This window comes from Haliotis rufescens, unplaced genomic scaffold (genome assembly GCF_023055435.1).
Source record: "Haliotis rufescens isolate VD_foot unplaced genomic scaffold, xgHalRufe1.0.p SCAF_15, whole genome shotgun sequence".
Classification (NCBI taxonomy): domain Eukaryota; kingdom Metazoa; phylum Mollusca; class Gastropoda; order Lepetellida; family Haliotidae; genus Haliotis; species Haliotis rufescens.
Genome location: NW_025963835.1, coordinates 1742579 through 1756243, shown reverse-complemented (window position 1 = coordinate 1756243; position 13665 = coordinate 1742579). Strand labels below are relative to the sequence as shown.

Sequence of the window (13665 nt, the reverse complement as noted above, 5' to 3'; positions counted from 1 at the left end):
ATATACAACACATGCTTATGATGAACTCAGAATAGTACAATGGACTCTGCTTTCAGTATATATTTCTTATGATTATAGAAATGTTTGTTCGTCTGCATTATTTTTATTTATTTTCTTTATCACATTCATGTGTACATAGATATGAACTCTGTATCTTGAGGATGGGCCTTATACAAGGTAGAGTTTTATGTTGTCATGCAACACTAAGGCCATGTTTGTGCAATGCATGACCTCTCGTTCTGTTACTTCATACTGCTTGTGTTACTGATAAAGCTAACTCAAGGAAATGGGTCACTTACAGCTGTTGAATGCATTATCATGATTATCAACCTGACTTGTTGAAAATTCATAACTTTAGAAATCTAAAAATAGACAGGCTCGCTCTACACACTATGACACACAGTAACACATTCATCAGGATACTGTTACTTGTTAAACTAGGTGAAAGCTGAATAAAAAAAATAGTTGATTTCTCTGTGAGCTATCAATATCATTTGTAAATTATATAAATGTATGATTCATATTTTATTTTTATAGTCATATATGATACATCAATTAATCAGTTTTGTGACTGTTTTAACCCATACATCAATTTGTTTTGGATGAGTTTGAAAAATATGTTGTAATAGATTATAATCAGATCTAGTATTAAATCATCAGTGATCATTTCCATATCAATCTAACATCAACTGTTTTGTAACAGCTTGCAATTTGGATGTCTAAGATCAAATACTGTTTTGAAAGTAAAATTCAGTTGTCATGCTGAAATTAGGTGTCATCTGTATAGGGTCAAATTACTAAATGCCTGTTTGTCATCAGACTACTGTGATGGAATAAAGGGTTTTACTTGCTGTTACACACTGGCTCTTGATTTCATATTTGTCACAGTTACATGGCAAAACAAGTCCTATATTTGTAAGGGTGCGAGGTATTACTGGTATATCAGTAAACTGAGGTTTATTCCTTCCATGATACGCATCACACTATTGCTTTTTCGTGCTCGATATATCAGGTGATTTCATACTGGGATTTTTATCATCATGTGTTTAATGTTATATACCTGCCAAATGCCTTTGCAGCCCAGGAGCGATCACATCTGGGGCCACAAGATGGCTGCGTATTTATTGAATGAGTAAACATTATGTAGTACAAGAATCTTGTTTTGTTCCATTTAAGAACCTCAGTTCATACCTTAATGTATCAGATTGCTTCTGAATTAAAAATTTAGAATTATACAATATATTATGATATATACCGCAATACGGCCTTGTGCATTGCAAAATATTGTGATACACTTTAAACCCCCAATACCCATCCCTAGTTATTTGTACTGACAAAGTATTTAAACTTGGAGTATTTTGTTGGACTCCGGTAATGAAAGACACTGTACTATGTTCAATTTATGCAGCTATCCTCCTGAATTACTTCCTCATAAAACAGCTCTGGCCTCAAAACATTGGCTGTGTCAAAATGAACCAGTGAAATGTATAAATAAAACCTACATAGGAATAAATACAAAATGGACCAATGTTGTCAAAAATATGATTTAATTACTTACTTGTAATTTGCAGTGTCAGTAGGTTACCTCAGATCTTTGTTATTTGCTGTAAACATCAAAATCATCACCATCATATTTACGTAATAAAACCACAATGCATTCACAAGCAGCTTGTAACACAATTTCAATGCTACCATTAAGGAAATCAACAAGACATGTCCAGTGCAAACACATCATTTGCCTAACAACGGATATAAGGGAGACTCATCCATCATCGAATACGAATCGCTGTTAGTATAGTCATTGAAATATTCCAAATCTATTATAAAAATAAATATGCTCAGTCATAGGTTGCACTGATTTGACAGCTGATTGATGGGAATATAATTAAGATAATATATCAACTAACAAAACATGTCAAAGTAAATAATTTGTTTTCAACATCAGTTATTTTTAGATTTAAATAAACCTTGATTATACCCACAACTGTGTAATGGTGATATTTATATAACTGCACATTCATCAACGATAAATATAATGACAGAGACAATTCACAGTAATTACATACTTGTAGGTTAGATGATAGGACAGCTATGAAATACACAAGCCAAGTACAAGGCTAATGAATTAAAAGCAATGAATGTCACTGTTACTTACACTCCACACTGCCACCATTATCACCAGTCTGTTAACAAAACATCATTTAATACACGTCATAAAATAGTTGGTGAATCCACGAGATCATTACTTACAATTGTTTACTACGAGCCCAGCAGGGACTTTGGATGACCCAGTTAGAGCGGATGATATCTGCAATTGACGATCTAAAGCAATGGACTTCCTTTCACTTCCGCCAATCACCCATGAGTGTGGTTTGTGCAGTGACAAATGGTGTTATTATCCTGTTGACGATGGCCAGCTGATGGTGATGAGCTGTATATCCCCTCCAGGTGAAATCACCACACAAGTCCCTTACACTCGGACCAATTCTGTGTTCGCCTGAAATGAATGAGTTGAAACATGACACCGCTCATGCATGTCGATGTCCGCAGTGCATTGCATCAGATGAAGTAATGTCACACCTACCACATGTGATGTTTTCTCTTTCACACACTGTGTCGTTTGTCAAACATGTAGTTTTACACATACACCATCATGGTCAAGGGTGAAGATCCATAACACGCTCCTCCCACTAAAATTATGTCCCAATGACTTGAACCTTTGTTAGACCTTTGGTAAAGATATATTTAGCCTCACTATCTCTTATCAACAATTGTGTTATGTGCCTTCACAATAGCTCACGGTGTTGGACATAAGATAAGCTTAATTCTATCACAGCCCAGGATAGTACACACGTCGTCTAAGCTGATTGGTCACATGGATTCTAGGCATGATTGACAGCCTAAAGCTTGTTTATTCCACCCGAGCTCCCTGCTACCCGAATGGACTATCACATATCAGCTAGCATGTTGCACTCTCCTATGACTGAGCACGCATAATTCAACAAGGCTGGCAGCCTGCCAGAGCTATTGATTGTAGGCCCCAGTATATAAAGGCTGGTTGCAAGCTCAAATGGAAACCTGTGGTTCACTGCTAAATGTGTGGTGGCAAGACATCCTTATGTATTGTAATGGCGTCAGCCGGGACCAGTTGTGAGTTGCTAGCATATTCTGTTGATTAAATATGTATCTTATGAGCTGTTTTGTCATTTATGATGATTTGATATGCTTGCTTAGTGTTGTAGGATATAGCTGAATATTGTATATTTGTCTCAGTTGATTACATTGAAGTCATTGAGCAGGTCACACAGCAGCCATCTTGAAATGTTGAACAACTAGGTTTATTCAGGGTATATAAATTACTTATATATTTATGAGACCATTTATCAGAAGTTTAATCGTTAGTAAGTATGACACTGAACCATGAAGGCTTTGAAATTGATATTTTGGTGTACACTTGCCATGTTCTATTCTAAATGTGACTTACAGAATTTCTGTAACATTGAAGACTCAAGATGTAGAAAATGAGATAATTATGATATGAATTGAAAAACATGTAAGTATATAACTATAAAAAAATAAACAACTAAGTGTAAACATATGGTCAAGATTAGTTATCATATGTAACGTGGCAAAGACAAATTCTGATCCAGGGGGGTGGTCGGGTAGCCTAGTGGTTAAAGCATTCGCTCGTCACGCCGAAGACCCGGGTTTGATTCCCGACATGGTTACAATGTGTGAAGAGTTACGATCGCCTTCGTGGTATGACGTCTTCATGAAAACAGCACCCTATTTGATAAATATTATATTATTTAGACACTCTTGCAACCTGAGCATTATGTCTTTCACTATTAACATGATTAACTTAGTGTGATACATTTTGTAGCTAATTTATAATGATATCTTTTGATGTAAATATAATTCATAATACAATATTAGTAATTGATGTAACTAAAACAAGTGATAAATGTACCTGCAGTTTGTGGCAATAATGTGCCTGAAATTAGTGTCAATAATGTATGAAGGTATATCTAGCAATCTTATATTTGTCAAAACAAAATATACAAGATAGCTGTTGCTATCAAGACTTGGAGGTGACCATCAACACTTGACATAGGTCTCGATCAAGAAAGTCCTTTGTGTCATTATATTGCAAAATATAGCCCTTTGAAATCATTTGTCAATATTTCTTTATATATTCATCCTTATGTCTTACACTTGTAATGCCAAGGTCAAACTTAATAGATTTCAACAAATGCAACTGCATGAATAATTCAGTAAACATGTGCTATTGTGTCACCAGACTGTCTGGTCCTGTGAAGATCCTGTTTAGAACAGGTCTTCAGCAACCCATGCTTTCCATAAAAGGCGACTATGCTTGTCGTAAGAGGCCACTGACGGGATCGGGTGGTCAGGCTCGCTGACTTAGTTGATCCATGTCAATTGCGTAGATGTCACTGGATTGTTTGTCCCAGATTCAATTATTTACCGACCGCCATCATGTAGCTGGAATAATGATCTGTGCAGCATTAAACAAGAAGAAAACAAACACAAGATTGTCTGGCCAAGTCTCATTTGTTTGCAGGCCACCATCACGAGTGTACTGCTGTGTGAATCACTTACATTTTTATGCAAATTGTGTTAGAGATGGGTGCTACCAGTTTGGCAGGACATGCTTACCCTTTTCACGAACACCTGGTGTCATGACTAATTTTCAGTGATCCATACATATTATTTTCACTGTTCTTTTCTTGTGCGCCCAGTGAAATCTGTTTGGGCATAAAACTGAGACTAGAAATTCTCTGGCATGGTTGTTTTATATCTTTGATAATGTTATTATCTACTTTTGATAAGTTTTTGATAACGTATATATGTCCCCAAGTCCAGTGGCCCCACTCTTCATAAAAACATAATAAATATAATCAAATTAATGAGATATCTTGTTTTTTTGTTTGTTGTTTAACGCCGCACTCAGCATTATTCCAGCTATATGACGGCGGTCTGTAAATAATCGAGGCTGGAACAGAGAATCCAGTGGTTGACATCATGAGCATCGATCTACGCAATTGGGATATGATGACATGAATCGACCAAGTCAGCGAGCCTGACCACCTGATCCCATTAGTCGACTCTTATGACAAGCAAGTCGACTTTTACGGCAAGCATGGGCTGCTGATGATCTATTCTACCCCAGATCTTCACGGGTCTAGATATCCAAGAGACTTTAGCTCACTTTCGTTCACTGCCCAAAGTAAATTCTAAGAAGGAAATTGTTTTAAATATTGTTTACAAACCAACAACTCCGAATTTAAGTTAATGCAAATAATATGGTAAATAAAGTTTCATATGGTATTTATTTTTGATCCACAAAGTAAATATAATAATTTGCACCACTGACATAAATGCAATTGAAGAATAATAATACACATTAGGTTTGTAAGATCAAGTTCCACTTAATTTCAATTGCATTGGAATCAAATGCCTAATGAATACACACCCTTTAAACACGTTTTAATGAAAGTATTAAGCGTTTAGTCAGACACTGTACTGGGAAAATAGTGACAAATATGAATTTCAATCTCAAATAAAAAATAAAAGCAACAAACCCCTTTCCATAATCCTAAGAAATCTCTGTTTAAAGTATAGTCCAATTTACTATTCCGACCATATCATGAGCATGTGGTTATGAAGCCATAAGGCACTGTAGCTCACCAACATTATTCTTACAAATTCCAAGTGAGTGAGTGAGTGTGTGAGTGAGTGAGTGAGTCGTGTTTAACGCCGCTTTTAACAGTGGGTCAGCTTAATTTGGGAGGAAAGCCTGAAGTGATGCAAGTCTTAGATGTTTACCACTTTGGCGAATATATATATTTTGCAACTCAGAGATGAAACTGCTGTTTCACAAGATCCATTGGGATGCAAGGATGTTAAAAGGCATAGCAGGGTAGAAAACAAAACATGCTAAAGATGTAACATATGACAATATGCCTACACACTACATGCAAATGTACTGCTCAATAAATTTCACAATGCAAAAATGGCAGAGTAATTATAACTAACAAGCCACAACCCTTTGAAGCTCACCTGAATTTGTGTTAAATTTTCATATTATATCAAACGGTCATACAGAGAAGCCGGTTTACAACATACATACTCACAGCTTGTTCTTTAAATATAAATAGTCAAGGGCAAAGAATAATCAGTCTCGATATATGCCCAAACAGATTCCATCGGGCATAAAAAACAAAATAGTAGTGAAAATTATATAAACAGGATCACTAAAATCAGTAAAGACATCAGGTGTCCTGCTGCACTGGTAGCACCCACCACACACACAATTTGCATAACACCATGATAATCATACATGCAGAAAGGGCGAAGAAATGGAATCAAGCATGAAATGCTCATATCCCCCCCCACCAATATGACATTTCCAGTTGTGTGCAAGGAATTAGACCTCCAGAAAAAAGCACTACCATCATTGCTATGGAAACTAAAAAAAACAAATTTTTCAAAAATCCCAAACTATCAAACATGTCAAAAGGCACCAGTTCACCACTTGACCTATCTATGTTCCAAGTTTGGTTAAGATATCTCTCACAGTTTTTTAGTTCTGCTCCAGGAACGAAACATGACGGTGGACAGCACACACTCCTTATCCCCCTTCCACCTTTGTTCCTTTGAGCTGGAGTGAGTGAGTGAGTTAAAGCTTTTCGTGACGATTTGAGCTGGAAATCATTCAATCATGAATACTGTAGTGACAAATTGCTCCACCGTCTGGTGTCCATTTTTGGTCTATGTGTTTGCTTTGTACTTGTGCAAAACTGAGACATTGTCCATGTGCAAGGGGATAATCCTAAACAGCAAGATTGATATGCATTGAATAGTAGGACAAAGTAGACAAACAATTTGGGACTTGCTTGATAAATCAAAATTGCTGGGACTGCCCAATTGGCCCGACTCTAGTCTCCTGTTAACTGCTACAATTGTACAATATTATAATATCAAGCAAGGTGTTTTAGCATTAAGTAGCTGGAAAAATATTTCACCATCAGACAATTAATAATTACCGCAAAGTTATATCTACATACCATTCTTTCATCTATTTCAACATCATTCATTTCCTTTAGATTTGTATGGCTGGTTTGATGAAACATTCCGATACGTAAACAAAGGAATTTAAAACAATGCCTATTCTTCCTCATTCTAAGCTATTGAATATCTAACCAGTCTAAAATAACATTCTAGCCATGAATATTTTCTGACATGAATATGTAATCAGGCGACAAAGGTATTGGCATTCATGACTGACATTTCTAAATCACATATTTTAAAGAAACATTGAATGATGCATTGCAATGCCTGCCTGGAAAAAAATTCCTCTTGTTGAACAATTGCAGGCTAATGAACTGCAAACATTATCTATTGTAATGAATGAGCAAACATTCCAAGAGTTTCAATTCTGAAACAGGAAACCACTCAAACAAATTTACATGAATGTGACACTGCTGAAAAGTCCCAGCTGACGAAGATGAAGATAGGAAGATTGTTGTTCAATAAACAATGACTAATTTGTTTTATCCTGACTTGATTATCTACATGCCATGCCAAAATGGTACAGCTTTATTATTACTAACTGTAATGTAAAACAACATTTGCTCACTCAATCTGACACGAAATAAGTAAAAAAAACCCTTAACCCCTCAGCAAGCCCTGATCTCTCAGGTAAAAACCAAAGTATAAGTCATGCCACCACAGTATATCAACAACCTGCTATAAAGCGAACATAATCATTCAGCATAAGCAACACATGTTACATCTGCTTGTCAACAGATATGGCATATTGGTAACAGGCACCTCATTGTTCAGACAATCCCAGTACTGAACTGCTGTAAACCTTGGGTCAATAAGCTGTTAACTGTAATACTTACTAATCATCCCCGATATGGCTCTGAATAGATCAATGCTGCAGAGAAAACTATACTATGAGCTGTTGATAGTATGTGATACTCATCACTAAAATACAAGCAGCAAATATTTCGTAGATAACATATTTTTAAACAAGTGGCAACACTTGAATGAGGCAGACAAGCTCACCGTACAATACCAGATTGAGCAGTGCCGAAACAGAGCTACCGTTGAAACAATCATGCAAAACATTCACAAAGAGGATTTCACAACAATCATCTATGTGTGCCCACTGTTTGCGTGAATGCAAGTTTGCATGACATTGACCAATTACTGTAAGGGCATGTTAGGTTTTAATACTTTAAGGCCTGCTCAAGGTGGTCAAGAATCTACTTGCCAAGAGGTCCCAAGCATGTTCAATAGGATTTAAATCAGATGACCATCAATAGCATTTATCGTTGAACTACTATTGCCACTCTCCTACCCAGAGTTCCACGCGACCGGCAGCCAGCCAGCATAGTACCTCTGCCACAGGCCAGCGCCATGTGACGATTCGTCACATCTTTCACAGCTCATTCAAGATATTGAATATGCTTTTAATCCGTTTCATGTTTGACAAGTCTACACATTTTCATAAACAAATGTCAAAGAATGGTTACGGTTCATTAAGAAATTATCCTAATACGTCAAAATCTATTTGTTTTTGCGTAGTTATCCTTTGTTTACATTGGTTGTATGGCTCCACATGCTGTCTTTGAAGCCCAACGGAGAGCTAGCGATACGGTCACTTTGATGTATTAATATATATTGTCATGAAATTCATTGTCGCAGTGGTAGTGGCATATCTATATAATTATGCAAAACAATATGTTAAGCACCTCCAAATACTTGCATTAGTCCGTTCTATGGTGATTTCTTAAAAAAAAAGCGCGCTTGTTTACAAACAAGAGAAAAGTCTGGTCACGTGATATGCAAATTAGCCTGTCACCACTGCGCCGGAGTGTGTACTATTGCATTAGTATAGCAACACAGGTACATGTATAGCAATGGTATCACAATAGTTTCATAAGTGCCTATACTATCTCTTAATGTGCATATCTTTGCCCTAGGGGGCATGTGAGGCCCAGGCGTATAAGGTTCCACAATTCACTTTTCTAGCATTATCATAGTGACTTATTCACTTTTCTAGCATTATCATAGAGCCTCATCACTTTTCTAGCATTATCAAAGTGTCTTATTCACTTTTCTAGTATTATCGTAAAGCCTTATCACTTTTCTAGTATTATGATAGTGCCTTATTCACTTTTCTAGCATTATCATAGTGCCTTATTCACTTTTCTAGTATTATCATAGTGACTTATTCACTTTTCTAGTATTATCATAGTGCCTTATTCACTTTTCTAGCATTATCATAGTGACTTATTCACTTTTCTAGTATTATCATAGTGTCTTATTCACTTCTCTAGCATTATCATAGTGCCTTATTCAATTCTCTAGCATTATCATAGTGCTTTATTCACTTTTCTAGTATTATCATAGAGCCTTATTCACTTTTCTAGCATTATCATAGAGCCTTATTCACTTTTCTAGCATTATCATAGAGCCTTATTCACTTTTATAGCATTATCATAGAGTATTATCATGGGATAACATTTATACTAAGTTATCTTATAATAATTAGATCTACATCAAGTGCTTTTATGAGTTATCATGGTGTAATATTTATACATCATTTCATATAATTATAGTTTAGCAAGTAATAATTATCATTAGGTAAAATGCATATATAAAATATCAGTAGTTTCAGTTAAAGCTTTTTTAGATGGTTGCTAGCCTAAGGTAATGGGAGCGCGTCTTCTAGACATGCTATTCAATAAGACAAGAGTTACGTCTACATAGTTTAATTGATTTGAAGCTTTTAGATAAATGCTAGCCTAAGGTATCAAGATCCCATCTCCCAGACAAAGGATATTTATTTATGTCATCACCTACCGGGGTATATTAGAATAACATTACTTCAATTAAGACTCATTAAGGATTAGCCCCCATACAAGCTCATCTATAGGGCATTAAGGATTATATCATGGGATAACATTTATACTAAGTTATCTTATAATAATTAGATCTACATCTCTTTCAAAGCATCCAGTGAATATGTCAACAAGATTAGTGCCAGTCCAACAGGATAAACAGGATTTAGTATTCCCCTCTGTCTAGCCATCCATTTAGCTTAGGACACAACCAATCGTGTATCAACCAATCACATTCCATTTTATTGTTTAAATTTTTGTTAAATACATACTGTAGGCAGGTTTTAAGCAGAGAAGGGGTTTGACTCTCTTACCAAGCAGACCTCTCTCCCACAGCCCAGAGTGTGTACCGACTCTCTGTGGCACCCTCAGTTATATTCTAAGATATTGTAAATTGTTAATTGTTCTTGTAAATAAAATTGTGATTAGTCTCCTGTGACTCTGGCTCTTTGCTGACTAATTCCCCAAGAAAACCAGCACGTCATTTGGAAGGTATTGTTCACCCAGAACAGTTCCATGATAGTATTATAACTTTTGTAGCATTATCATAGAGCCTTATTCACTTTTCTAGCATTATCATAGAGCCTTATTCACTTTTCTAGCATTATCATAGAGCCTTATTCACTTTATAGCATTATCATAGAGTATTATCACTTTTCTAGCATTATCATAGAGCCTTATTCACTTTTCTAGCATTATCATAGAGCCTTATTCACTTTTCTAGCATTATCATAGAGTATTATTCACTTTTCTAGCATTATCATAGAGCTTTATTCACTTTTCTAGTATTATCATAGTGTCTTATTCACTTTTCTAGCATTATCATAGAGCCTTATCACTTTTCTAGCATTATCATAGTATCTTATTCACTTTTCTAGTATTATCATAGTGTCTTATTCACCTTTCTAGCATTATCATAGTGCCTTATTCACTTTTCTAGTATTATCATAGTGTCCTATTCACTTTTCTAGTATTATCATAGAGCCTTATTCACTTTTCTAGCATTATCATAGTGCCTTATTCACTTTTCTAGTATTATCATAGTGTCTTATTCACTTTTCTAGCATTATCATAGAGCCTTATTCACTTTTCTAGCATTATCATAGAGTATTATCACTTTTCTAGCATTATCATAGAGCCTTATTCACTTTTCTAGCATTATCATAGAGCCTTATTCACTTTTCTAGCATTATCATAGAGTATCATTCACTTTTCTAGCATTATCATAGAGCCTTATTCACTTTTCTAGCATTATCATAGAGTATTATCACTTTTCTAGCATTATCATAGAGCCTTATCACTTTTCTAGCATTATCATAGTGTCTTATTCACTTTTCTAGCATTATCATAGAGCCTTATTCACTTTTCTAGCATTATCATAGAGTATTATCACTTTTCTAGCATTATCATAGTGCCTTATCACTTTTCTAGTATTATCATAGCACCTTATTCCCTTTCTAGTATTATGATAGTACCTTATTCACTTTTCTAGCATTATCATAGTGCCTTATTCACTTTTCTATTTATGTTTCTAGGTTTGTCAGCACCATACCCGTGCTCGTGGTTTTCACCGAAGTGGTAAACGTCTGAGACCTGCATCACTTCGGGCTTTCCTACCACATTAAGCTGACACGCCGTGATATAACTGGAATACTGTTAAAAGCGGCGTTAAACCAAACTCACTCCCTCACTCACTTTTCTAGTATTATCATAGTGCCTTATTTACTTTTCTAGCATTATCATAGTACCTTATTCACTTTTCTAGTATTATCATAGTGTCTTATTCACTTTTCTAGTATTATCATAGTGCCATATTCACTTTTCTAGCATTATCATAGAGCCTTATCACTTTTCTAGCATTATCATAGAGCCTTATCACTTTTCTAGCATTATCATAGTGCCTTATTCACTTTTCTAATATTATCATAGTGTCTTATTCACTTTTCTAGCATTATCATAGTGCCTTATTCACCTTTCTAGTATTATCATAGTGCCTGGACCACCTGTTACTTCCAATGTCTACAAGCTGTGGTCAACTATATATGATTTTTAACTTGGGTTCCAACCAATCTGGCTTCTTCCCTGACTTTCTCCAGATTCTTTCTTCTTCAGAAATTCTGCAGATTTGAGTGAGTTCCTTACAAACCTCAAGACCCTTAGCCATTCAGTGAATGATCGAACCCATGATTAATGGATACCGACACTGCTCTTGTTCTGCTGAAACATATTTTCACAATTGTCCTTCCTGGATGTAACCACACACAAAGCAATTTACTCAAATCAATGAGTGAGTGGGTTGGGTTTAATATCGTTCTGAACAGTATTTCTGATTATGGTTTGTCATCTTATTGTGGGTTGAAAGCCCAAAGTGACACAGGTTGTCATTTAATAACAGTTTGTTTTATGCTATGATCATATGAAGGCCCAAGGATTATAATCTGAGAAAATCTGGGATCATTTCATAGTAACACTATAAGCATGCGGTATATATACAAAGTCATGTCTGAAACATGGTCTCTATTGGTTAGTAGATATTACAGCAACCAAGAGGTTTTCGTTGTCAGTCTACAGATGTGAGCCATATATAACATATGTTTCTGAATTCTTTGATGTATCAATTTCTATTGTCCTCATAACCAAATCTGCTTGAAAATAACATATACTACAATGCCAACCATTTGATATGTGGGTGATGTGGGTTTGTTTGTTTGTTGTTATACGCGGCACTCAGCTATATGACGGCGGTCTGTAAATAATCGAGTCTGGACAAGACAATCCAGTGATTGATATCATGAGCATCGATCAACACAATTGGGATCGATGACCTGCATCAACCAAGTCAGCAAGTCTGACTACCCGATCCCGTTATTAGCTTCTTACGACAAGCATAGTTGCCTTTTACGGCAAGTATGGGTTGCTGAAGACCTATTCTACTCCGGATCTTCACGGGTGATGTGGGTGGGGTGGGGGGGGTGGATGTACTAGGATTTTGTATGGAGACTTGATTATTTTACATTTATTGAATTCAGTAGATGTTGTTACATATACTTTCACATAAAGTAAGATGAAATAGTATACTTAGGTTGCATACATATGTGATTACATTTATATGACATAGCGAATTCTAGGAAGTAGGGCAGGACACAGGTGGTGAAAGCAGCAGCTATTTTTGCCACGCTATTAGGGTCTTCCTTGATTGAACGTGAAGCTATATCCTTAAATCACAGTAGTGGGAATTGTTCATGTTGACAATAGAAAGATATATTAACTAGAATTCTTTCGCCAAATCCTGACATTTGTTTTCTAACATTAACATCAACATATCATTACAGATTTCGTTCTTTTCACCCACTGAAAACTAAGGAAATGTTTATCACCTAAGTCATTGAACCTGAGTCATTGCACATGGTTGCAACAACAGACGGTGCTTCTATAAATTTCATCTGATCAATGAGATCTTAACATATCATTATGGCTATTGTACCTTTCCAGTTTACAATAATAGCTCTTCATGATTTAAAATGTCTAGCCAAAGACAAGTTCACTCCTAACAAACATGCAATATTCTTCAGATCTTCATCAGCTTTTTCCGCTGTGTGTACGATAAATGCAACATGACAGCAAGGTGCACAGTGTATTAAGTATTTGTTTGATGTCATATATACATGCTGCAGTTATATCAGTGTATTAAGTATTTGTTTGATGTCATATATACATGCTGCAGTTATAT

At 35.7% G+C, this 13665-nt stretch overlaps 1 protein-coding gene across 3 annotated transcripts in view; it reads right to left on the bottom strand.

Annotated features, from left to right (window-relative positions):
• LOC124114062 overlaps positions 1-13665 on the bottom strand; it is a 172096-nt gene that overhangs the window by 124505 nt on the left and 33926 nt on the right. The window contains exons 1-3 of one of the 3 annotated variants that reach the window (XM_046474601.2): positions 2585-2778; positions 2251-2497; positions 1559-1604 (exon numbers count right to left, since the gene is read on the bottom strand). The gene's annotated coding sequence lies outside the window, so the exon portion shown is untranslated. Of the gene's footprint in view, positions 1-1558; positions 1605-2250; positions 2779-13665 lie in introns of those variants that run through there. The other 2 variants (XM_046474600.2, XM_046474603.2) reach the window with 2 other exon arrangements.